Source organism: Sapajus apella, unplaced genomic scaffold (genome assembly GCF_009761245.1).
Source record: "Sapajus apella isolate SASKATOON/1434 unplaced genomic scaffold, GSC_monkey_1.0 scaffold16, whole genome shotgun sequence".
In the NCBI taxonomy this organism is placed as follows: Eukaryota; Metazoa; Chordata; class Mammalia; order Primates; family Cebidae; genus Sapajus; species Sapajus apella.
This window is the reverse complement of record NW_022436956.1, coordinates 3,435,797-3,462,705: the sequence shown is the minus strand read 5'-3', so window position 1 is coordinate 3,462,705 and position 26,909 is coordinate 3,435,797. Positions and strand designations below refer to the sequence as shown.

General features: G+C 44.2%; 1 protein-coding gene and 1 long non-coding RNA gene across 10 annotated transcripts in view; one reads left to right on the top strand and one right to left on the bottom strand.

The window, feature by feature from the left end:
• Positions 1-26,909, top strand: part of LOC116555929 (neurotrimin) — a 968,350-nt gene that overhangs the window by 495,432 nt on the left and 446,009 nt on the right. The gene's annotated exons all lie outside the window — the stretch shown is intronic.
• On the bottom strand, positions 6,300-9,021 carry LOC116555933. Its single transcript, XR_004270754.1, has 2 exons — positions 7,542-9,021; positions 6,300-6,478 (listed from the first exon to the last, which is right to left on the bottom strand). It is a non-coding gene; the product is annotated as an uncharacterized LOC116555933 (long non-coding RNA).

Sequence of the window (26,909 nt, the reverse complement as noted above, 5' to 3'; positions counted from 1 at the left end):
TTATTCACGAGATCTTGAATACCACATTTAAACATTTAGGCTTGCTCCAACCAGCAACTGGTAAAAGGTAGAAGTTTCTGCTTCACTGTTTTGTTTTTTTTTTTTTTTTCCCTGAGAAAACAGGGAATAGGTCAAAAAAGTTCAGGAAAATAATGAATGACTGGGGTGAGTAGGAAGAAAAGGCTGTACAAAAAGCACCAGCAGTCACACTCCCCATGACGTAAAGTTGATGGCATGGCCTGAGTGCGTATTTCCACGGAGGATGGAAAGGATGGCAGCACCTGCAGAAAGGACTTTTGTGCCCCATAGCTTCACACCCAGAACAAGGCCCAAAACGTCCCCAGAAATGAGAACATCAGAGATTTTCTTTTGGGCTGCTTGCTACTTGTCAAGACTTATACATCAGGACATAACCTTTTCATGCCAATTACAGTGCATCTCAAATAATTAAAAAGGAAAAGTCAAAACACGAATATTTCATATTCAAAGGTCACGGTATCTCCAGTCTCCTTCCCAAAGCTGGAGACAGAACTGGTGGGCTTCTCCATCGTGATGCCACAAAAATCCAAACAGAAATAATGGTCACTTGTGTGCCAGTAAATCACATCTTCCCTCTCAAGGTATCCAGAGTCAGAGCCCACCCAGATCACAGAGACATTCTCAGAGACCTTTGAGTTACGATCACATTCACAGAGCCTCTAAATTGACAGAGAGGGAAAGAAAAAAAGAAAAACAGCACCAGATACAGCACCATCATTTTTCAAATCAAGAAACTGAAGTCTAGAGTGGAGTGATTTTCTCTTTGTGACACAAGGAATTTGTGGCAGAATCAAGACTCAGACTCAGTTGGTATGACCCCCATACAGTGCACACTCTCCTTGGTTGAGTTTAGGAACTCGGTGTCTGAAATATTGAAGCAAAAGGTGGCAGAGAGAAGATGACAAACCAGTACCAAAACCAAGCCTGTTTCCCTATTCCTTCAAAGGTGCTATGCTGTAATTGATTTTCAAGGTAAACCTCATTCCCCTACCACTCCCAAAAAGTAGAAAGGGCAGCATTATATCTTTGTACATGGGCTGCCCTGCTATTCACAGCCCGATGGCATTGAATGGGAGTGGGTCTCAACCTTTCTTTCATTAAAGGGCTGCATGTTTGTGTGTACTGGGGGAGGATGTGGCCATACAGTAGCTACAAATAATAATATTTTATATTTACTGAATCCTTAAGATGTGGCAGGAGCTATTCTAAGCCCTTCATAGGGATAAAGTCATTTAATCTTCATGGCAACGCTACAGACTAGATACTACTAGAGTCCCCATGTTGTGGATAAAAACACTAAAAAGTTAGAGGGTTTTAATATTCCCAGGGTCTTGTAGCTAGAAAAGGGCAGAGCTGAGGTTTGTGGCTCTGGGACCAGGGCTCTGAACTCCCACACCGCAGTGGCCATGTAGCTTTGAGCATCTAGAGGAAATATCACTTGTGAACATTATGACATTTCACAAATAAACAATCCTTGGGTCTAGCACAGGGAAACACTGGGGCTCAAGGAAAACACCAGGGTCCTCCAGAAAGAACGCACAGTGATGGGAAGTCATGGAAAGGGGGCCGTGTGGAAAGGGGCTTGCCATCCTGTCTTGAGCTGGTGATTGATGAATCTTGCAGGAACTATGGACCTGTGGGATCCTGGGACCAAACACTTCCATACGGGGAATGAAGACAAAGGCTCTTTTTTAGAACACAATGGTTAATCATACTTGAGTGCTTACTGTGTGTCAGGGCCACTCTTAGCCCTTTAAATGCATTCAACCTTCACAGTAAACCATGAAGCAGGGGCTGTTAGCGGTTTTATTACGCAGAAGAGGAAGATGAAGCACAGAAATTTGCAGAGAAAGAGCCCAGCCTTACAACTGGGCGACAGCGGATGCTGGGACTCACGGTTGGGGTCAAGCATTGTAATCCCTCATCTTAACGAAAAGAAGAGCCTCAGAAGTGGAGCAGAGTCGACAGAGGTCTCACTGAGGAGTGAGTAGGTCTGCAGGTCTGTGAAGCCTGGACACCACACCTCCCCCGGGAAGCAGAGAGGATAGGCTTTATTTATTCATCCAAGCTGAGCACCTACTGAGTTCCAGGCACTGGGTGTACAACAGCAAAAAGGTGAAGACTCCTGCCCTCACAGGGCTTCCAGCTGGAGACGAAAAGGTGATAAAGGGATGAAAGACCCACCATATCTGTGAGAACCAATTTAGCATGGTGGAGCCCTTCCCTCCAGCCTGCACTTGCTGCACGATTCCGGGTGGGTGGGGGCCCTGCAGAGAACTGGCTGACACATAAAAATGGCCTTTTGCATTTCTGCTGACATGTCGTCTGTATCTGATGGAGCAACGTCTTCATTATGAAATTAGATGAAAATCCTGATGTACAGACTAATAGATAGCATCCCACGCTCTTCCTCAGGGGCTGAGCAGCAGAAACGGCAAGAACAAGGAACGGAGCCAGAACCTGCCCCCACCCCATCCAATTCCATTTTCATACCCACCTGTCATCTCCACACAAACGTCATTAGCTCGCAGAGGGGAAGGAGTCTCATTGCATTATCAGCCACCACAACAAAAGAGCTTTTTGTACTCAGGCTGCAGTTAAATTATGGAATAACTAGATACATTCAATACAAGAGGCTCCCTGATGGGACAGTGCTCCCTGGGGCCCAGGTTCCTTATCTCCAGTGCAAGTGCGAACGGGCTCTCTGCTTAGGAAGGCTGTACATGGTGCAACTGAAGACCAGAACAGTGGAGTTGATGATAAAACAAGGTATGAGAAAGTGGGGCACGTCACTCTGACTTTGGCGCTGGAAGACCATTGGGTTTGTTCTTTCCCATCCAGGGAGAAAGAAAGTGGATTACTCCCTTGAAGATTAAGTACCTGATTCCCTGCCATTCCTTCAAGAGAATCCTCTCTTCCCCACCAGGGAATCCTCTCTGCCCTGCCAACCAGTACAGTTTCAACTTTGCTGCTCCCTGAGGGCAAGCCAGGCACAAGCAAGGCTCAGTGAAGCCAGTGCCTGAGTTTGGTTCAATCCTGCCCAGTTCACTCTGTCCTGGTTAAATGCTTCCATCCCTGCCACGTATCTGTAATGGTTCACACCATGAAAACCACCAGCTTCTATTTGATAAAACCAAGCCCTCGCACTTTTGCTGGCAATGGAAAGAGAATTCCCACATGGGCAGGAATGGCCACGGACCTCCTGGCTGTCTCTAATTCCTGCAGCTCTATGCTCCTTGATGAACATCTCTGCCCAGGGAGGCTACAGAGGAGACTCTGCCTTGGCTCAGGCCTTACTAAAAGAGCTCTTCCCTGTTCCCTACCTGGGGTGCGGTGGTTTTGCTGGGGCAGCAGATCACTCTTGAGTCCTGGGTTGAGTCACTTTTGCTCATATTCGCCTTCTACCTCTAAAAAGAGACTTTCTAACTGGGTCTGAGGATGTCCCTTGTGTTTATAGAGTAAACTACGTCCACTTGGTGTCTGCTCCCTGGCTAACTCAGCAGGGATTGCTGTATGCTTGCGTCTCGTGTTTCCCAGGTACAGGGTTACACTAGGGAATCAGGCGAGATCCCTGCATCTCAAAGGTGAAAGGGACAAAAGAGCCCAGGGAGCTGGAGGGAGTTTTCCTACAAAGCTCTGACCATTACCCTGGCAAGACGACAGAGCCAAACTTTGCTAACAGATGTTGCTGTACTTTTCAGCAGGGAGGAAGGGACTCTGTGTCTTCATGCATCCCTGAGGAAGGGCTCGCTGGCCTTTAACTGCTCCACTAGGATGATACTAAGACCTCTCATTTACAGAGTGCCCAGAATGAGGAAGGCAAAGGTGGAATGAATGAATGATTCTGACTAAGCCCCGAGACCTGCCGTCTCACTGTCAAAAGTGGTTCAGCCAGAGACACAGACAGGTAGTAGGGGATCCTCCAGTCGACCTCAAATCTCCCTCAGGGGCTGAGCAGCAGAAACTGCAAGAGCAAGGAACAGAGCCACAGCCTGCCCCCCACATCCAATTCCATTTTCATACCCACCTGTCACCTCCCCACAAATGTCATTAGCTCACAGAGGGGAAGGAGCCTCATTGCATTACACAACAAACACGCTTTTTGTTGTAGGTCTCACTAGGTCCGAGGCAAGCCTTGTGTCTATAGAATAAACTCTGTCCGTTTGGTGCCTGCACCCTTGCTAACTCAGCAGGGATTGCTGTTTGCTGTGTCTCCTTCTGTTTCCCAGGGATTCAGGTGAGATCCCTGCCTCTCACCTGTTGTGTGTTAGGCACTGTTCTGTGCACTGTCTCAGTTAATCCTCATAATAATTCCTTCAGTGGGCACCATCATTTTCATTTCACAGCTTGTCTAAGGTCAAACAGCCCCTCAAACCCCCATCAGTCTAACTCGAAAGCCCCTGATGAATACATTCTGGAAAGCCAACGTACAGCATGATGACTGCAGTTGATAACAATGTTTTGTACACTTGAAATGTTCTAAAAGAGTAGATGTAAGTATTTTTATCACACACACCAAAAAGAGGTAACTATGTGATATGATGGATATGTTAATTAGCTTAATTGTGGCAATCACTTCACAATGCATACTTACATCAAAACATCACGTTGTACACCTTGAATATATACAATTTTATTTGTCAATTATATCTCAATAAAGCTGAAGAAAATGAAAAGACTGAGTACCTGGGAACAAAAACAAAACAATAAATCCAGTGAATCCTTATTTCCAGCAAAATGAAACCCAGACTGTCTCGTCAGCCTTGCGGGCTTCCTTCTGGCTTTTCTCCTGCCTTTCTTCAGGCGCGAGCCACTTCTCACTGTTTCTTACCAAACAGGCCATGATCCCTTAAACCTCAGCTTCTTTGTTCTTTCTGTTGTATGCTAGAAATTACCCGATCTCCTTCTCCAGCTGGTAACATCCTACCAATTCTAAAAAACCTATAAACCCATCTCTTCTGCTAAGTGTTCCCAAATCCTTTGATCCTTAGATGGACTCATCTTCAAAATTTCAGACTTGTTAGCTGCCACTCTCTCTGCTCCCATCACGCTGTAGGTGATGTGGATACACATCTGTCTTTTCTATTACGTTATGAGCCACCAGAATGCAAGCACAGGGTCTTCTACTGCACCGTCACCCTTGTATCTAGTTCAGTATTTGCTACACTGCAGTGGCTTATTGGATGATTGTGAGAGCGCTGTTCCAGGAATTTTATATGAACGAGGTATTATTATTGTCATCTCCAGTTTACAGATGAGGAAACCAAGGCAAGAAGAGTATAACTTGCCACATTGACCCCTTTAGCAAGTGAAGGAGCCATGTTTGAAATCTCGGCTTCTGGCTCCAGTGCCTATACGTTCCGTTGCTACTCAAAACTGCTTCCCAGTAAAATATTTGGTTAAAGAATATTTTACGAGGCTGAGGTGGGTGGATCACCTGAGGTCAGGAGTTCGAGACTAGCCTGAACAAAATGGTGAAACCCCGTCTCTACTAAAAATATAAAAATTAGTATATATGGTGGTGGATGCCTGTCGTCTCAGCTACTCAGGAGGCTGAGGCAGGAGAATCACTTGAACCCAGGAGGTGGAGGTCGCAGGAAGCCAAGATCACACCACTGCACTGCAGCCTGGGCGACGGAGCGAGACTCAGTCTCAAAAAGAAAAAAAGAAAAATGAATGAGACCACGGTTACCACCCAGCCTATTTTGGAGAGGCCATCTCACACTGCAGAGAAATGTGTCGTTCATTCCCCTCCAGCGCATGACTCATTTTGACCCATCTGCCAGCCCAGATCTCCTGCCTTAGGAAGTGAGCTTGGCACAGGTGAGGGCTGCTCTCCTTTCCCTTCAGCCCCAGGTTCGGTTTTTCAGGTCAAAGGTCACATTGCAGCATCCCAAGACAGGTCTCTTGTGGTACCTGACTGCCTGCTCTTTCTCCTTCCTCCTTCCACTTCCTTGTCACAGACGCAAAATCTTCACAGCCATCTCTGACGCTACTAACCACAGGCATTCAGGAACAGTCTTGCTCCAAATCCTGCCTCCTATTTTCATATTTCCTGTGGCATTTTATAGAAATAGCAGAACAATTGCTCATCCACAGGGGGTAAAGGGAGCAGGATTTTATATAATTAAATTTCAAAGTGACAAGGTTTTCCAGCCTGTGGGGGAAGTAGAGGGAAGGGGAGATGGGCTGCAGACCTTCGGGGTTTAAAGAAAAGCCTGGTCTTGGCATCGGTGACATAGAATCTAGCTTTATTCCTCTTTTTTACCAGTGACAAGGACTGTGGACATAATTTGTGCCTTCAATGCAGGCTCTCTTTTCATTGAGCTGCAGCAGTACCGAGTGCTAAATGAGTCCCTTGTCAAAGGCTGCCTGGAGTCACCCGCTTCCAAAGGGAGCGTCTGGATTTTAGGAAGCATTGGTAATTTATTTCCATCTCCTGCACCAGTGGAAGAGAGAATAAAATGATGGTTCATCTCCAAAAGGAACATTCTTAACGTGATGAGGGACAGAGATCAGAAACATCTGTCTGTAGCAAGCAGGCTTGGAGTTTCCCCATAAACACAGGTTTCCATGCAAACCAAACAAAGGAACATAAGACACAGGCCAGGCAGATTCCACTTCAGCTCCCACATTGAAATAGGTCTCACAGCCTCCCTCCTTTTAAGGTAAGGGACCAGAGGGCCAGCCTTGGCTCTGAGGCCACACCCAGCCCACACCCCCAGCCAGGCTGGACTCACCCAGCATGCCCGGGTGCACAGCACACCACTCTCCATCCATTTGTTCCTTGGATGTGTGCTAAGCAAAACATAATTACCCACTTTGTCATATCGCATGTGGCTTTGACGGCCCAGTGTGTGGGCTCCTCAAGGGAAAGCAATGTTCCTTTTGGGGTTTGTTTCAGGACTTCGACAAGGTTCTAAACAACAGACTCAGCGGAGCCTGGTTGCCTAGTAAGGAGCAGCGACTTTGTCCCCACTGCCTAGCACTTACAAATGGAGAGAAAGGAGAGAATAAGAACAACAGAGTGGGAGGCGCAAAGAGAGGCACATCCGAGGTTTTCATGAAGGTGGGGGGAGGAAAGGAAGGAAACCAGGAGGCACAGAGCACTGTGGCGCACCTCTTTTGCATGATAAATTGTTTCCAAAAAGATGGATGTCTCTGCAGGAACCCTCTCCCTCCACCTTCAGAAACTTCCTACTTAGGCATGCATTTAGCTCCTTTCCCAAATCCCTTGTATTCAAAGTCTCATTTCTCTTGTTCACTGAGACTCCTCCTTCTCAGCATACCCAAAGCTCATCTATCCAGCAGTGCCCTCCTCCCTGACCCAATTCTCTGCTCCAGAGGAAGGTACCTGGCTACTTTAAGATAGCACACACACATGCGCAGCACACATATTCTCTCTCTCTCTCTCTCACACACACACACGCATACACACACACACATCCATGACAGCCCTGACTCTCTGAGCCTTCCCATCTTTGTAGAGACACAAACCATACCTCCTGGAAACAGAGCCTTTTCAACACATTCTGAATCTCCAAATGCTGCTAGGGCTCAGGCTGTGAGTTTCCTTAAATGTGAAGTCTGCTCATGACTGCAATTAATTGGCATTGCTGTGCTAATGGTAAGGCAGCCTCCTGTAATAACCAAGAGCCGCCTGCTGAGTGCAGGGGGAGACAGTAGTGGGAGCTGAGCCCTCTGCGTTGTTTACAGTAAAGGAGACAAGGAAACCCATAAGCATTCTCCTTTTTTGTCAGACAAAGTTTCACAATTGGTTGGTATTAGCAATTTTCAACCATCTTTTATTAGTGCTAGGTTGATTTTCTGTTGTTGTTTTTTTTTATGTATAAAAGCAGAATTCTCCGAAGAACTTTCGTCCCTGGACGGTTGATTAAAAATAACACCACTACCCAGTTGCTTATCAAGAAGCTCGGAATGAGCTTCTCGTGAAAAGCCCTTTAGATGGGAACGGATACTGTGTGTGGCTTACCGTGTGCTGCTGATGGTGCCACCTGAATGCATGCTACGTGGGATGGTTATCTCTGGGATGAGTCTGTGTCTCTGGCTGAACCACTTTTGACAGTGGGATGGCAGGTCTCAGGGATTTGTCGGAATCATTGATTCATTCAACCTTTTCTGTCTTCATTCTGGCCAAGCGCTTTCCTGATTTCAGGGTGGAAGTGAATTCCAGCTCTCCTCTAGCCTAGCCGTGTGAATCTGTCTAAACTGTGTCAGCTCTCTAGGGCTCATTCCCTCATGTACAACACAGGTACGTTGATTGAGATGACTTCTATGAGTCTTTTCGTCTATCAAGTAAATTGATCTAGTAAAAAGACAAAGGTCTTAGAAGCAAGCTAATCTCTTGTAAGGAAGATACCATATGTTGACACCCAACTATAACAGAAGGCAATGTGTTCAGCATGCTGTAGGAGATATAAAACATTCCAGGCATTCAGAAGAGAGAGATCCCTACTCACTGGGGTGACCAAAAGACAGGGCTCCATGGAAGGAAGGGTCGGTTGAAGTGTGTCTTGAGGTGGTGAATAGTGTTGATTGATAGAGATAGAGATGGGGTGTCAGACACGGTGGACTACAAGTTGGGGGAAGCACTTGGGAAGATGCTGTCCAGGAGGACAGGGAATCTAAATGGGGTGGTAATTTGACTCCCAAAGAAAGGGCCCTTTTCAAAAAGAAGAAGAGCGTTTCACGGGACCACGTGTTGCCAAGAGATCAAGGAATCTAGCCATGGCATCTTGAACAGGCAGCTCTCCAGAGGGACAGCAGGCCTCTGGTTCCCCGAGGACCCTGCCCACTCCACCAACCGCCACTGGAAAGCACCCCTCAGGGCTCTCTGTGGTGGGAGCTGTGTCACTGCGTCTTGAGCCTGGCAGTGTCTATAATTCTCATGTGTTGTTCTGTGGACGACGAACGCCGCCCTTTCCGATATTCAGGAGCGAGGTAAACGGCAGGCCTGTTACACCGCTCAGACATTGTGGACTCTCTTTCCGATATTCAGGAGCGAGGTAAACGGCAGGCCTGTTACACTGCTCAGACATTGTGGACTTTCTTTCTTACTCTTCTATATGTCACATTTTTTCACTGGGCCTACTTCTTGACAATGGTTCTGGTTCTCATTCATCTGCTCCTGAATCATAGTTTTCCTTTTGCCCTTTAGAAAGTATCGAGATTATCCTATCTAAATACTATTCACTGTCTCAAATGAGCCACAGCCTAGGGAGTATTTCTCAAGGAGGGAGGGTAGCTTCCTGTATTTATTAAGATACAGCCCAGTAAAATAAACTGATTTAGGCCGGGCGCGGTGGCTCACGCCTGTAGTCCCAGCACTTTGGGAGGCCGAGGCGGGTGGATCATGAGGTCAAGAGCTCGAGACCATCCTGGTCAACATGGTGAAACGCCATCTCTACTAAAAATACAAAAAATCAGCTGGGCATGGTGGCGCGTGCCTGTAATCCCAGCTACTCAGGAGGCTGAGGCAGGAGAATTGCCTGAACCCAGGAGGCGGAGGTTGCGGTGAGCCGAGATCGTGCCATTGCACTCCAGCCTGGGCAACAAGAGTGAAACTCCGTCTCAAAAAATAATAATAATAAAATAAATAAATAAACTGATTTGGAGTTAGAAGACTAAATTTGAAACCAAGGCCTTCCACATTTCGCTATGGGAACTATGTCAGCTCCTCCTCTCCTTCTTCCTCCCCTCTTCATCCTCTTCCTCCTCTTCCTCTTCCTCCCCTTCCTCCTCCTTCTCCTTCTTCCCACTTAAAGCTTGGTTCACTCATCTGTCAAATGGGGACATGGTTCTACTAGACAGGGTAGCTGGGTGAGAATTACCATTACATAAGTATAATTTATTCTGCAAATCTAACATTTTCATATCAATTATGGTCATTGTAACTGTGCAAAGAGAGATAATCTTTCTCATTCTCACAAGTTTATCAACCACGTCATAAACAAAGTAATGCATGTGAATTACAATTGTGTAGACATATTGCATAACTCCTCTCAGCTGTGTGTACTTTCTTTTGTTGTCAGGAAGCCCTGGCTGATTTCTAACTTAAGTAGGGCATGCAATGCTTCGTCTTTCTCTGTGTATGTTCCACTGGATGTGGGATGCTCCCCATGCCTCTAATGAGCATTTGCCTGTGTCTGGCATTGTGCGGGACAGCCACGTGCTGCCCTCTTGTGAACAGTCTTGAGGGTGGAGGGAATTTAAGGACTCTACTGCATCCAAGCTCAGCATGTTCCCCTGTCAAGAGGCAGGTGACACTGTGAACTGGGCAAGAGGGGTAGCCAGAGCTTTGACCTTGCTGAGGCCAGCCCAGCACTCCCAAGGAGCCAGCGCTCCTCCTGAGAAGAAGCCACAGTGAAGCAGGACATCTCAATGCAGGAGGCCCACAGCGGGCCACCTCAACAGTTGCGTTTCCAGACAGAAAGCTCTTCTGTTACCTGCTGTTCTTGCCTGGGAACAGCCTTGGCATAGCCTTTCTCTCCCCTAGGGCAGAGCCTGAGTGTTACTTGTGGAGCCAACAAGTCACTTGGGACCTTTGAGCTCTTGTTGGGGGATTCTACCTTGTCTGGAAGGACAGAAGGAGGAAGAAAAATCAAGAACTTCATAGGAGAACAGCATATTCAACCCAAGCAAAGTATGTGGACATTGTGGTCTGGATTATCTGTAGGGATTGTTATTAGGGCTAGAACTTTAAAATGTGCACTAGTTTATCAATTACTTGGGTGCTCAATTGTTCAGGTGAAGGCCCTTTGAAATTGCAGCATTGCTGCCCTGAAATATATTTGAAAGTGAAAATGTAGGAGGGGCAGAGGAGGAGCCAGAAGCCCACTCATGCAAATACAGGGATATAAATGACTCAGTTTCCTCCTTCGTAAAGAAGAAAATGATTTGGAGTTGCTTTGTTGGCAGGTTAGCTAATGAGGGGGTGTTGTGTTAATTAACGTTGCAAAGAATTGTGAAAGCATAAAACTTTAGAAGTACCCTAATGTTTCTAGGAGTATTATTCTTGGTGTATTAACAGGCTGGGTCTGCCAATGTCTATGAGAGTGAGGAAATAAGGGAAAGCTGGCGCAGAAGGCAGAAGACATGTGGACACAGCAGTACCAGCATAGGGCCGAGTGAAGGAATCTCAAAGTACCATCCTCAGAGCGTTAAAATATCTTTCCCCCAAGGAAATGGAAATGCAATACTTGGGATGTTTTTGGTTACAAGTAATCAAGCCCCTTACAGTAGATGCTTAAAAAGTAAGGGCATCAAGGAAGCCTGGAGGTGGGGTGTCCCCACGCTCAGCAATGGCCTCCAAAACCCAGGACCTCAGACTTGGTCTCCATCATGCTCCCCACATGAGATCTGCATGTCATCAGTGGAAGGAGGGTGGCGACCTTTCTCCATCTCTCACACCATCACCCAACCATGATCTAAGATAATAACGAAGTGGACCCAGAGGAGGGCATGTGTTTTTTTTGACGAGGGAGAAGCATATAGTCCTTCTACTCTGTAAAGTGACCTGCGTAGCTACAAGAGAGACAGAAAGGTGAATATCTGGCATTTTTAGCTTCTGTTGTGGGAGGCAGGCTTTGGCAGTAGGAAAGAAGGAAGGGGAGAGAAAGGCATTTTATAAAGAAGTCAGAACAGAATACCTCTGTGAACAACGGACTTCTAGATAAAGATCTGATGTTGTCAGAAAATACTCTGTGAGCACTGGGGGCAATTGTGCCGCTTCTCTTCAACCGCCAGCCACGTGCTCGCCTAATTAGAGACACAAACCAGCTGCTTGGCTGTCCTCTCCTCTCTGTGTGTTCAGGCTGGGTCTATAAAGTTTTGGGTTAAAGCCACTTTCTCCCACATGTGGGTCATCCCCACCAACAGATTCACCCTGGATATGCATATGGAGTCCGCACTGTGACCCGTCCATATAAGAAAATAAGAGAGTAAAGATGTGGAGAGATTTACTAGCTCTGCAAAACTGGATGTGGTAAACCATGTGTATTGAAGCTCTGAAAGCCTGTACTGAGCTTCTGCTTGGGGCCTGACAGACATGGAGGCAGTTCTACTGAAACGCCAGGCAGAGGGCCTAATGAGAAATCGGTCAGATGCGCCGTGACACTGCCTAACCCACAGCCTTCCATCTGCTTGCACCCTTCGCTTCCAAACAGAGCCCCGGTTGTGTTTGTTCAGTGACCAACTGGCTGTCCATCCCCTCACCTCCTCCAGATTGCAAACCAGCAGCAGCAGAGATCCCTCCCTATCAGACCAGAGCAGCACGGGAAGGTTGTTCATCCTCCTCCCTCTTTCCTGATGCATTTTTCATCATTAAAGGGAAAATGTCATTTTGGTGACAGATATTAGTATGATTGGTGTCAGGAATGAATCTTCCTTTCTCTGTCAGCCTTGCTTCGCACAATCCTAAGACAATGTTCTGTTAAAAGGCCACTTCCATTTCCAACTCCAGCAGTGTGCGAGAGAGGTGGGCTTCGCTGTGATGGATGGGTCCGTCAAGGCTGGCGCTGTGCCAAGGGGTGCAGCTGAAGCTCGACCCTTGAACACCGGGCAAGCCTGGAGAAGCTTCTGGGAAGCTCAAGTCTTATTTCTGGCGGTATTCTGCTGAGAATATATCTTAAAAAGAGAAAACTCGCAGCTCTATTCAGTGATTAGGTTTTAAGAGGTAGAAGATTTGCCATCATCACTGATATATGGAGTCCCATAAATCCAAACCCGTTTATTGGAAAGCTGATCTGGAAATGAAGATTTTTATTTTCTGGTACCAAAAATGTAGGTTAACCTCTCTAGATCTTTCCCAGGTGCAGACCTGGACCCTGCATGGACTGGAAGTAACCATACATTTCACTCCTTTAGCGTGCCTCATCTGACACTCTGCATACAACCTGTCAGGACCCATTTACATACAACTCAGCTTTTTCATGCATGAAATAAAGATAGTAGTACCCAGACTATCTTTCTGAATCACTGAGAGATCATTTCATTTCAAAGAATATTTCTTAACTGACCCTCAGGGTCATATACTTTGCTCAGCTTTGGGCAGTTACAAAAATGAACCAGAAATGGCACCTGCCTTCAGAGAGCTTACAACCTAACTGGTGAGATCAGACAAATCTACAGTCAGTTACAATGCAGATACACATACACACATTTACAGAGTTCTATATTGTGAAATATATATACATTTCCTTTAAAATAACTGATTTCAACCAATAGAAAAGAGAGGCATGGGAAGCATTGGTTAAACTAGTGTTTCATGGAGGAAATGGAATCTGAACTGGTTCTTGAAGCCTGAATAAGATTTAGAAGGCTGTGGATGGAAGGAGGGCACATTGGCAGAGCAAAAGTCTGAGCATATACATAGTTTGTGATATGCAGAGCAACTTTCCAAGAAGAATGAGTAATTTAACTTGATTGGGTCCTAGAATGTTAGGTGAGTGCAGAGATGGGGCCACAACAAAGACTAACGCTACTTAACTTGGGATACTTCTTGATTTTCGATATTAAGAGTTGGGTCTTTATGTCATAGGCAGGGGGAGCCCCTGAAACTTCCTAAATAGATGAAGGACATTATCAGATCCCTGCATGAAAAAGATGAAGCTGGCTTCTGTGTGTGAAATGCTGTTGATCTGCTATTATTAACTTTTTCTAACATAAAAATCATTTAAAGTATTTTATATTACCCTCATTATTGTGCAGAAAATAAGTTCATAGATAACATATAATGCCTATACACATACTTCAAAAAAATGAACTATATAAAGCCTGACTGAATCTGAAGGAGAAATAAATAGAAAATGATTGATAATAATATAAATGTAAAATAAATGTTTGGATACAACTACACCATAGGATATAATGAAGTATGGATGTGTCTATATACAGAATCACCATGAATGTGACAGCTAAGCTGCAGTACAGACTCACACGAGGATGTAGAATTAATTGATGACTCAACATGATGAGAAACATTCCCATCGAGTGTGTGATTTTTCAAACTATTGAACACTGCTTGGTAAAGATCTGAACAAATCAAACACAATCTTTGACTTGCAAGATAGTCACTTTCCTGGAGAATTAGTGAACACTAAAACCTGGCAAGAATATCTGTGCTTATATGTCAAATGGAGTATATTTTAGACTTAGATTTTTTTAAAGAAATATGTTTCCCTCACCTAAACGTCTGGCAGGCATTTGGCGTCCGTGACCGAATAGCCATGCTGAGTCTCTAACCTCCCTGGCCTCTGTACACTAAATGGCAGCAGTACTCCTCCAATTTTGGTGACAACCAATATCCACTCAGCATTCCACTCCCACCCTCCAAGGAGTCTGCCCTGCCCCTGTGAAGAAGCACTGATTCAGGCAGAGGCAGAGAGATAAGTGAGGATTAAATTAAAATAGTAGAGAGAGAGAAAGAAAAAAGGCAAGAGAGCATTGGTGGCAGCATTGGGGTCTGTGAAGAAGGAAAAAAATTAAGAGGCGCTGATCCACCAGTGAGTAAAAGGTTGGAAATGCCCTTGGTAAAGTTTACAGCACTGTGCAAATATTGTTGCAGTTGGAGTTAAATGTCATCACACTCACTGTACAGAAAGGGTATCTGAAGCACTGGAAAGGTGCAATGACTTTTGTAAAGACACAGAACAGGTCAGGAATTGCATTAGACGTCCAATGCCTTAGACCTACACTTTTAGTGTAATTACTAGTGCAAAGGAGATTCTACTCAGCATAAGGAATTATAAGTAGAGAACTTGAGTAGAGCAAATACAAAGGTAGAAATAACTTCCGAAAATAGACAAATTCCAAGCATTCTATTTATCACCTCTTGATGGATCACCTGGAAAATTCCAGGATTCCAAACAAAGATCAGTATTCCACAATCCACCACTTTTTTGTTTGCTTCTACCTCTAAATATTCATCAGTAACATTTGAGACAAAGGAAAGAGATAATTATGAGGGGAGAGTTTTTAAAAGATATTAAAGGTTAACAGAATTCTTGGCATTTGTGTCGTGTCAATTTCCATGTAATTATGCTCAATTCCCAGAATTCAGTGTCAGTTGTGCCTGTTAATGCTTAAAGATTATATCCTTGGAAAATAATTTATAAGATCGTTTCTCAAATTTTTCAGCTTCAAACCAAGCACCCTGGCTAATAGGCTGATTATTATTAATGTTATTCTTGGATGGAGAGTGCTAGGAGGTGGTAAGTTGGATGTTGGGATCAAAGTGGGTTTGCTACGGGAGTGTGGTTAGCTATCTCTCCCAAGAGCAAAATGACTGTGCTCGAAATGTTTATGTAACCTGATTTACAAACCTCTTCTATTTTTATTTGATTAATAATAAGCTTGTGGGAAAGAAGGCACCCCAGTTCGCTGGAATATGACTGCCCCTTAGAAGGAGGAAAGGGGTCCAGTACTGATCTCTGCCTGTGGGGAGGAGTGGCCAACAGGCCTTGTGGAAAAACACTGAGATACACAGGTCTAGGTATTTTTTCATGCTTATTCATTCATTCATTCTTCTCCCATTTATTATTGAATGTATTTCACCTGTTCTTTGCTGAGATCGAGTGATTATAAATAAGACACTGTCCTCTTTTCTGTTCTCTTGAAATTGTGTACATTCCCTTTATAATATTGATTCCAATTGTGATTCATTGATTATCTGTGCAATTATTTCCCACATTCATCTCTTCCACTGCTCTGTGGTCATGGAGGTTGGATACCCAGGATGTGACAGTCAGTCCCTGAGGTATCACAACACCTACCCTAGGACATGCTTGCTGAATAGATGTGAGAAGGGTGTTCTCATCCCAGATGGGCAATCAAAAATAATCTTTTCAACTAACTTACTCTGATCTTGATTTGGGAGAACATTTTCTAAAGCCCATCCAGTCTTGGCTTACCATGTTTTTCAATCTCTGGGGTTCTGTGCATTTATGCATCTGTGTCTTCGGAAATGAAATTGAAAAATAATATAGTTTCCCCGCCTTCTGTTGAGGCCAGCCCTGTGGAGCATAAAGTCGGGAACTCAGGGGGCATTCATTATCTATTGTTTGGGATGATTGCTGTCACAATTCTCTGCCATTAGAGAGAAAGATGAAGAATTCCATGGAAAACCAATTGCTTCCCATCATGGCCGAGAAAGTAGGCTGACACAGGGACACACTGAGGTGGCAAGAAAGGGCTAAATTCAGAGTTTAGAGTTGTATGTTGTAATCCAACTCTTCCAGTTGCTAGAACTCAGGCTTTTGGAAGGAGGGAGACAAGTAAAGTGAGGATTGTGTCCAGAGGCAATGTACAAAAACCAGTGAGTGCACAGAGGAGCAGGGGTCCCCAGCCACAGTGAAGAGTGCAAGTCGGTGGTCATACATAAAGAAAACAGCCAAGTGCATGAAGGATTGGAAGGCAAGGCAGGCCAACTAACCCTGCCGAAAGGGAACCGTTCCCCTGCTCAGGATGCATTTCCACATAAATTTTGCACATGCTTTTCACAGTATTTAAAAAATGCCTCTACCAAGTGTACATAAACATTCTACAAGAGTTGTAATATAAGGTAGGTGTGTGTGTTACAGGGGTGGGAGAGGGGCAGAGATAAGCAAAATTCAATTATCCCCAGCCAGGTGGACAGTAGACTTATGGGTAGGTGGGAAAGTGACATTAGAAAGGTCATGCTGGGTCACATAAATTCAGATGTCCTAGTTACCCACTTTGGACAGTGACAATTTTACATGAAAGTCACACTCGAAAGGTTAGAGATACACTTCAGACCCCTCTAACCTAATAAACAGTATGGGTGCATCACCCATTAACTTATTCAAACCTTCTCATATCCTATTTAGATATTGTTTTTGTCTGCATAAGTTTTATTCAGACATGCTTATTTTGATCCTTTACTGCCTTGATTTCTTAGAGTTTTTTAAATTTTATTTTAGCTGGAGTTGGGTCATTAAGTATGTGTTCACCCTATCCTTTTACTTCGTGAATACCAAATGTCATCATCAATTTCATGTTCCTGGTTTCTAAAGATTTGGAAGTCCCTGCAAAAGAAATCATTTTGATTTTTGAATTTTCCCCAGCTGTGCTGGTCACTTAAATACCACAAATATTTATCAAAACCTATTATGTTCCAGGCATTGTGCTGGGCTTCAGGAATGTAACAGAGAAAAAGACAGAAATTAAACCATTATAAGTATTGTGAGTGTTATGCAAAGCACTGATGCAGTGGACATATGCCAAGTCCAGTGGAAAAGCACAGTGACGAAGGAGTAGTTGCTACAGCTGAAAACACACAGATGCCACATTCTGAGGGCTCAGACACCACAGAAAGGATTTGGGGCTTTATTCAAATTTCAGTGTGGAGCGCTAAAGATTTAATCGGGACAGTGACAAGGTCAGATTTCAGGAAACCTTCTTTTCAATGTGGAGACCGAAACAGAGCTGGCAAGAGCAGGAGGAGGACATCCATGTAAGAGGAATTTCAGGAATCCAGATAAGAAAATAAGGAGACTTTGGTGTGGGCCAGGCAAGGCAGTGGTTGAGAAAGCTGAATGGATATGAGAGGTATTTTGGAGGAAGAACACTAGAAAGAGAGGGAGACAGAGAGAGAGAGAGAGAGAAAGACAGAGAGAGAGAGAGAGATTGAGTTATGAGGGGCAGTAATGAGAGGGAAGAGATTAAAAGTGGCCCTCGATTTCTGACTTTAGCTACTGGGTGCATATAGTTTATTATTTGTGAGCTACCATAACTATTGTAAGCAATATTAGAAGAATTTTTACACAGCAATTTTGAGTAAAAATAACATTTTTGTGTCTGTTTCTGCTTTTTTCTGATACGCTTTTAGTGTCTTTCATAAAAATGTTTGGGCCAACACTTGTTTTTTTCGGTAAAGTTTTCTGATATCTGCAGAAAATAATCTATAGTATCCCGCTCCAAGATGTGTTGTAAGGATCACAGCTTGGGAACCGCTAGCCATGACTAATTCCAAGGTTACTATCCCAGCTTGTAAAAGAATAATCAGTAGCAACCATTTGTGGAGTTGGTACTACAAGCCAGGTACTTCACTGGTCCTTTACATAAATTATCTCATTTTACCCTCGCAGCAAAAATAAGAGGTAGGTATTATTCCTTTTTAATAGAGGAGAAAAATGAGACTCTGAGAGGTAAGAAGATTTTCCAAGGTCAAACCTGTAATTTGTGGAACTTGGACATAAAGTCAAAGCCATTAACTCCAGCATTCATGCCCAATCCCTTGCATATCACTGTCTCTTAATCCACTGCCTAGATGCCAGCATCTTAAATGCATACTTTAGATTATTTTTTCTAAAGTATCTTCCGTTGTATTTACCCGCTTTTCCACATATCCAAATAACTTTCTGGATTATTTGCAGTTCATCCATGTCAGCTGAAGATATAAGTACATAAGAAAATCTAAGGTCTTCTGCAAACTTGGGAGAGTTCTCTATGAATTCCCTTTGACAGATCATTGGTAAAAATATTAAATTTGATTTGTCCTAGCAACTGTCCCTTGGAGAATCTAGTATTAATATTTCCCCATATAGAAACATGCCAATTTATCCTTGATTTATATCTTAGCTTTAAGCAATTCTTTGCTTTTGAAAAAAAAAAAAAAAAAAAGATTGTCTTCTGATTACCCACTTTTTAAAAAGGCATCTGTGATCCTGACACCTTGTCAAAACTGTTGTGAAAGCCAAGGTAGATGATTTCATGTGTTGTGGCCTATTCACATGCACGCTGACAACATTTTCCAAATTCTGCCTCCCCCAGGCTTGAAGCTACCTGAACAGCACAGAAGTTCTGGGACACTCACAAGTAGCTCCTTCTTTCTCATGAGCTGCAGCACCACCCGTAGTTTTGTGGTAAGCTAGAGAAAGAAGGCATACCAAAGCTTTAGGGAAATCCTTGCTTTCTGGGAGGTACAGCCCATGTCAACCCCAGACTGGGAAGGAAGCACAGGGCTGAGATGCCCCAAGGGCATCCTCAATTGTTTTATTTAGAAAGGCCCTGAACTCATGATGGTAATGCATACAGGTGGACCAAAACGTAAAAGTCACAGTGACTCACAAGTATGCAGAAATGCATTTGTTATTTCTTTCTAAGAGTCAGTAAGTTTGTCAGAGTCAGTAAAATAAAGATGCTTTAAGTTGAAGTAAAGAAGAAAAAAAGAAGTGGATGGTTTGGGTATTCGTTCAGCTAGAAGTATGTAGATGCTTGACATCTAGGGCAGTACAAAATTCAAAATTCAAGCCTTCCACGAGCAAACAGTGGAGAGTGTGTGTTTATTTTCTTTCTTTCTTTTTTTTTTTTTTTTGAGACAGAGTTTTGCTCTTGTTACCCAGGCCGGAGTGCAATGGTGCGATCTTGGCTCACCGCAACCCCCGCCTCCTGAGTTCAGGCAATTCTCCTGCCTCAGCCTCCTGAGTAGCTCGGATTACAGGCACGCGCCACCATGCCCAGCTAATGTTTTGTATTTTTAGTAGAGACGGGGTTTCACCGTGTTGACCAGGATGGTCTCGATCTCTTGACCTCGTGATCCACCCGCCTCGGCCTCCCAAAGTGAGTGTGTTTATTTTCTTAAAATGTGTGGGTGCCTTCCCACCAGCCCACCTGCTCCTCGTTGGTGCTCTGTTCCCTCCATACCACGATTCCTGACCCAGGCCCTGCAAAGCAAACAGTGAACATTTAAAAATCAAACTCGGCTGGGCGCGGTGGCTCAAGCCTGTCATCCCAGCACTTTGGGAGGCTGAGGTGGGCAGATCACGAGGTCAATAGATCGAGACCATCCTGGCCAACATGGTGAAACCCCTTCTCTACCAAAAATACAAAAAAAATTAGCTGGGTGTGGTGGCGTGTGCCTGCAGTCCCAGCTACCCGGGAGGCTGAGGCAGGAGAATTGCTTGAACCCGGGAGGCAAGGTTGCGGGGAACCAAGATCGTGCCACTGCACTCCAGCCTGGTGCCTGGCGACAGAGTGAGACTCTGTCTCAAAAATAAATGAATAAATAAATAAAAAGAAAAATAAAATTCAGTGAGCTAAACACTTAGGAACCTTAGAGTGAATGATTTTAGTCTCACCCAGTTCCCACTTCCCTGAGGAAAGTTCAGATTCTGTACAGCCTTGATGCATGGGTTTAAAGTTAACTCAGTTTGAACACTAACCCATCTGATTAGCTGTTCGTTTGAAATCTACGTCTCAGCAGTCGACTGATCTGATGAAACCGGTGTGGTGTGTCTGTGTGTTTGGTGTGGAAATGTAAATGGTTTACAATCACAGCAAAATAACATCACAGAAGTTCAGCCAGGACCACACTTCTAATAAAAAACATTGATTGGTTTCAGGGATAGCAAAGATCAGTCCTACGCAATTACACTCTTGCTGCCCCTTCTAAAGCAGTGTGACTCAGGAATTTTTTTCACAGCACTTAGCCTTTTATATACAACTGCTATTACAAAATGCTCTTCGTGACACATACAATCATATGTATGTATATGTATGTGTGTGTGTACAGAATTTGCTATGAACATATGCCTAAACGGCTTATTCAAGAAACCCAGGACAGTTTGAGAAAAAACACAGCAGAGTGAGCCTAAATCATGAGGTACAGAAGAAACCAACATTAAGAAAAGAGAGACAGAGAGAATCCAAATGAAAAGAAGAGTGGGAAAGAGGTAGATACAGGAAACACAGAAAAATTCCTTTATGAAGAAAAGAAAAAAAATAGGGCCCCAGAAAGTTAAAGGACAGAGTATGTAAGTAGTCCAACACCTCTAAGGCCCTTCTAACCCGGATATTGTGATAGCGCAGTCCTGGAAGGAGGGTTTAAATATTCTCTTTATGGCTGGATGCCTAGCACAGGCTGTATCTAGACAGCCATGTCCCAGCTAGGCTTTAGGGGAAGATTCCCAAATGGGCAATTAATTTAGATTTAATAGGACAGTTACTGTAAGTTTAAATAAATGCCAGTTAAATATTAACAGCATATTTATTGAAGATTAACATTGCTGGTTGCATTGTGGGATTTTCTTTTCCTTAAAGAAACCCTTTATCGGAAGACTTTTAATCATCTTGACTCTTCCATCGTTCGCTTCAGATCCAGGGCAGCTCATTAATTACTTTGTACAACAGTTTCCTACACTCTGAAGTGGTTACCTAGATGAATGGGAAGAGTGGAAGGCAATATGAGAAGGGCTATTTCTGTGCAGGAGGGATTGATGAGTGAATTTGATGAGAGTGTCGAGAAGCATTATAATCCTAGACTATTAGAGTTGGAAAGGTCCTGGGAAGTCTTCTCATCCAAACTCCCATTTAGAAGGCAAGAGGAAGAGAGCAGGGCTGTGCCACTGAGCTGGTGAGGGGCAGATGGGGGCTGGAATTCCAGACCCTGAATCCCAGCCTCTTACTGAGCTGTTGCCGTACTCTGAAAGTGTACCTTCAATTCTGCAAAAGTGCGTTAACCTATTTGAGTAACTTAGTCATTAGACCTTCTCAGACCCACAAATCGTGAAGATTTTTTTTTTTTTGACAAATTCAAAACAAGCCAAAAACTTAAAAACAAGCAGTGACTTCTATAAGGTGACAAAATGATGGGCTGAGGTGAAACTAGAACTCATTTCTTCTGGTTTACTAAATATATTTGCACAAATGTCACCTCCAATAAAAATTACCGTTCGACCCATATGTTATTATGCAAATTCTTATGTCATTAAAATTTACTTTGCCTGCTGCTGTTCTTGGATGGGGAACAAGAAATAAAACCTTTAAAGAAAATGAGAGGAAAAGGTCAAACACAGACAAAAGTTCTAGGTGACTGTTTAGGGAGAACGGAGCATGGGGAGAAGCAAGTCAAGTTCCTCTGACAGTGAACTTGGGGTTTTAAACTCCAAATTTGTACTTGATAAAATTGCCATTCCTAGGGCTCTTTCTGTTTGAGAAGCCACTTCCCTACTCCTGCTGGGCTGGGCTTGGAAACATTAGAACTGGTGTCTGTGTGCACATGTAGGTGAATATCTGCGGGTTAACTCTTCCACAGCGGTTACAAGGCCAATCCCTGAATGTAGAGATTAGGAGAGATGAGGCAGTCCCAGGGTGTTTTTACCCACTGATTCGTCTAACATGGAGACCCGAGCGTGTTGTGCCTTGCGTGATCAAGGAAACTTTGGACTCAGCGATCAGGCATCTGGAAGCAATGAAGGGCTTAAAAGCTCATGGAAGGAGTTCAGACATTGTGGCTCACTTTCTAATGGGACGGAGGTGTCCTCTCTTTTTGTCAGGTTCATGGCTACCTTTCTGTTGTACTGGGTGAACATGGAAAATCAAAGTTCCCAGGCTGCTACTGAAAGAGAAAGCTGTCTCCTCTTTTCCAAGCGCAGGCTGTTTCCCACAGGCCCGGAGAACAGAGGCCTGACAGTGAGTGGGAGCTGGGGGCCACAGCTCTTCCTGATCTGGGCGGTCTAGAGGCTGTCCTACTTCCTGTCTCTGACTGCATCTCAGCATGATGTTCCTGCTCTGTCCCCCTTATGTGGTGAACCCTAAGAGCATTCCCAGGGCCTGCACTTAGCAGCCTGCTCCTGGGTTCTCAGCATGAATGTCAACTGCAGGCTGACTCAGAATGAGGCAAGCACAGCCAATGGCAGCTCCTCCCAGTCCCAGCATGAGAAGCCTGGGAGCAGCCAGGCCTGTGCTAAACTCTTTGCAGCTACTTCCCCATCTCGTCTTCACAGCAGCACTGAGCAGTAGGTATCATAAGGACCACTATTTTAGAAATTAAGTTAAGGCATGTCCCCAAGATCCCACAACTAGTAATGGAGAGGGTGAATATTTGACTTCTGGTCTGTCTGAGTCTAAAATCCAAGGTCATGGTGCTTACAGGATAAATATGTACTGAATGGATCAATGACTGCATGAACACAGAATGTTGATGGCATTAGAGGTTTTCAGTGCGACACAGAGCATTCCCGAGGTGCCCATCCTTAGTTTGCATGAACATCAGCTGAGGCTGTCGAGGCAGTTTCTGCTCATGCTCGTGGCCCGTCTCGCGCCATGTAGCATCTGTGCCATCCTCTGCCATCCACAAGATTCCTGCCCATGCTTACCCATCCCTTCATCTCCCCCCTCACAGTTATGTCCAGTTGAACATCATTTCCTTAGGGAAAAGTTTCCTGATCTTCCAGACACGACGAGAATCTTCGATCCTATCTTTTCTTCCATTTTTGGGCTCACAGCATTCATCACAATTGTATCCACTATTTCACAAAATTCTTGGTTGAATGTGTGTCTTCCCTGCTGGAAGTGCCCTTTATGCAGGGAGGCCCATGTTACCTTTGCCTTTATCTCTCCCATTCACTGCTTTCACTGCCCTATTGAGTTGATGAAGGGCTTCCCGATATTTAGAAGTCCTTTGGAGCAACCCACCCCTCCGAATGCCCCTTTCAATGAAGCTAGAGAACCAAGATTGTGGCTGGGAATCTGGACAAGCGTAATGAGACAAATTGCTTCCCACAGGCTAGGCAGAGCTCAGCTTATTTGTCCAGCAATGAGAATGTTATCAAGGGCTTAAAGGGGAGTGCAGGGTGGAGTTCATTGTAACTTTCATGAATGTTAATAGAAATGAAACCACTGAAAAACCCAATAGCCCTAGACCACATGCAACTCAAGGGCAGAGGCCACGTCTTTATCATTGTATCTCTCAACTCAGTTCCTGGTACACATGAGGAACTCAAAATCTACTTGCTGGTTTATTAACTAACTTGAATTCAACCAAATAATTGATTACCCAAAGTTATCCTGGACAATCATGGTAATCTGTCTTCTGTGGGTCTCTCTTTTGGCCACAGATGGAGCAGCAACAGGAGTTACTGTATTGGTTAGCTCTTACATACTGTTCTCACCTGACAGGTAGAGTAGAAAGAACCCTGGTGTAGGAGTCAGGAGTTCTGAGTTCTAGTCTTGATTAGTCAGTTTATTAACTTTATGCTCCTACAATCACTACTGCTCCCTCCTGGAGCTCAGTGCTTCCCTTATGAAATGAATGGGTTATAGTAAAAATCTTTCCTGTGTGTATCATTCTGTGATGTCATGAGTCCAGGGTCGTCTCATGTCCCAAAGCTTAGATGAAAAGGAAAGATTCTGCCCCAAAGACCCCTGCCTCTCAGGCTGTCCCCTTTGGGCACCTGCCTTTCACTGCATCGGCACTTTGATTTTGGCTTGTTCATCCTGCTCCCCGACTTTTCTATCTCCAGTTGTTCTACCCATCATCTCTCTGCTTTATGCATCTCTTATAAAGTTTTATGGTTTTAAAGTCCATAGATAGCCTCACCTTTGCCATTGCTTCATATCCTCCTTCTCAATTCTATTTGTGACCTCTTTTCTCTCCCTGGAGCCCTCTTCCCCTTTTCAAGTTGCCCTTTTGCTCTTTCTGCTGAAATCCTAACACGCTGAACTATAGCCCAGATGAACCATGATTTTATTTTGATCCTGTATTCATAGAGGAGCAAAAAATAGCATATATTTTTCCAGTTCCCAGCCCTTCCCTACTTACTGCCCTAGAGGCATCTCTTTATCCAGATTTACGCTGCCTTTTCCGATTCAGTCTTCCAATATCCATTTGATGTGATCGCACTCTAACTGCCCTGCATTTCCCATCTTCTCGCCTGCACTCCTATTTGAGATCTCCACCAGGAGAGGGGGGCCTTTAGCCTTTTTAGTCAAGGAGAAGCAGAACTGGCATTTGTTAAGCTAGTGCTCCTCTTTTGGCCTCTTGTGTGTGTGGAATAGTGACAGCTCTTTAGCTGGCCCCGGCTTGCTCTGGCTAACGTGGAGCAAAACAAAAACAACTAATTTCTCTTTCATTGGGAATTCTTCTCTGCTCCAGCCTTGCTTCAGTGTACAAATGCCAGGGCTGCCTGAAGTCTCCATCCACTGTTGCCTCACCTGCCCGCCAACCATCCAGAGTTACCATGTCAGGCTCTTCCCTCCTTTGTGATCCCAGGATTATTAAAGGGAGTATGATTGTTTCCTTTTGCTGAGGGAGTGTGTATGTGTGTACATGTTTGTGAGCTTGAAAGGCATTGTCCTATAGATATTTTTATAACCTGAAGCAATTACAGCTGTCAGCACAGAGACAAGCTGTGACAAGTTGATTTATGTGTACAGTATATGTGTATGCAAGAAGGAAGGGAGGAAGGAGAGGGAGATGGTGGGGAAGGGGGTGGAGGTGGGCGCTCGTTAGGAATCTGCTTTCAAGAAGGCAGAAAGAAAGTTGTTTCTATAAAGAACACAAATAATGAAATTGCTTTGAATGTCATCCCTTTTCATTAACTCGGATATGCTAGGAAAAATAAAATAGATCCAGCAGTTTTATGAAGCAGGAGACAGGATATAAGTCAAGTCACTAAATGTTGGTTATATCTAGGGATTAAGGGATGGAAGGGAGTTGACATATGATTTTGATTTTCATCTTTTCAAACTACTTCAATAACCAGTTTGAATACAATGGATTTTGTCTTGTTAATTGTGTGGGCATCTCTGACCTTTCACCACTTTCTGAACTTCTGTTTTTGAATAAAGTTTGGATCTCTGGGCCTAGGAAGCAGGTATGAGGTTACAAGTGCCTTTTCTTTGTCCTCCCTGTGAGTTACCTGAGCTTGGCTGGGTTTTCTGCTGCAACTGCTGGATTGCTAAGCTTAGTGCTAAGCTTAGCACTCTCCCTTCATGGCCAGAGACAAAGGTGGGTTTGACTGCCTTAGATCAACTGCACGCAGACTGGTAGAAAGTGAACCTCTCAAAGAGGCTGTAAGAAGAATTATTTTCCTGCCCAGACATACTAATGAAGCAGTGGCAGGAAAATGTATTAATAAAGCATCTTCCATCTTAGGTGGATTTCTAAGTTATTTTCCTGTAGAGTTAATCATATATGTAGGCCCCTCGGGAAAGCCTCTTGTCGTCATTATCCACATTCCTAGATGCAAAAACTAATGCTTATTTGTACCTACCTGGAAATTAGATGCAAGAGCCAGGATTAGCATTTATCATGAAAGGAATCATCCCTGCCATTCTCAGGCCTGCAGGGAAATGACTCCGAAGCTCAGAATGAGTCCCTCTCCTTTCCCCATGACTACCATTTGTTCCCACTTGATGTGGTGAGGATGTGTTTAAGAAGAGGAGCTGGGAGATGGGAATGTCAAGGATGGTTGAAATGAATGGATGAATTATTAGAGGTGACTCCCTGGCTTGTGGAGAAGAAGCCTCAATTCAGCAGACTGAAAGTCAGCAAACACCATCTCACAGCTTCAGTCTATCATCGTATTTATCTTAACTTGGTGAAGTTAGTACATTTCCTATTTCCACAATTGCCCATTGGAAAATGGAGACACAATAGAATCTTCCAAGAATGGACTGGTCCTAAAATAGGTTAATTGTCCTCCTTTCCTTTCAAAAATATAAACAAAACTCTTCTGCTCCCCACAGATGTAATTGTTTATTCCTGATAGTAAATTCATTTGTTGCAGCCATAAGTTGACAACTGAGTTTTGCTTTTATGTATCAAATGATCCCCAGTGGCCAAAAGTAGCAGAGGAGTTTCTCTGAGAATTTAATATCAGGAAAGTAACCAGAGGAGAGGGAGGAACAATTAGCCCAGTGATGAGTTAATGCAAAGTATTTTGAGATCGTCACTGTAAAGTCACCCCACTCTTGCTGGCTGAGCACTTTCCGGTCAACTATGATAATGGAAAGGCAAGCCTTCTCAGTCTTCCTTTGTTACCCAGGAGTGTGGCTTCCATTTCTCCAAACTCTACCTCTGTCCTAGCTCTATAGTTAGTGGGAGGGGG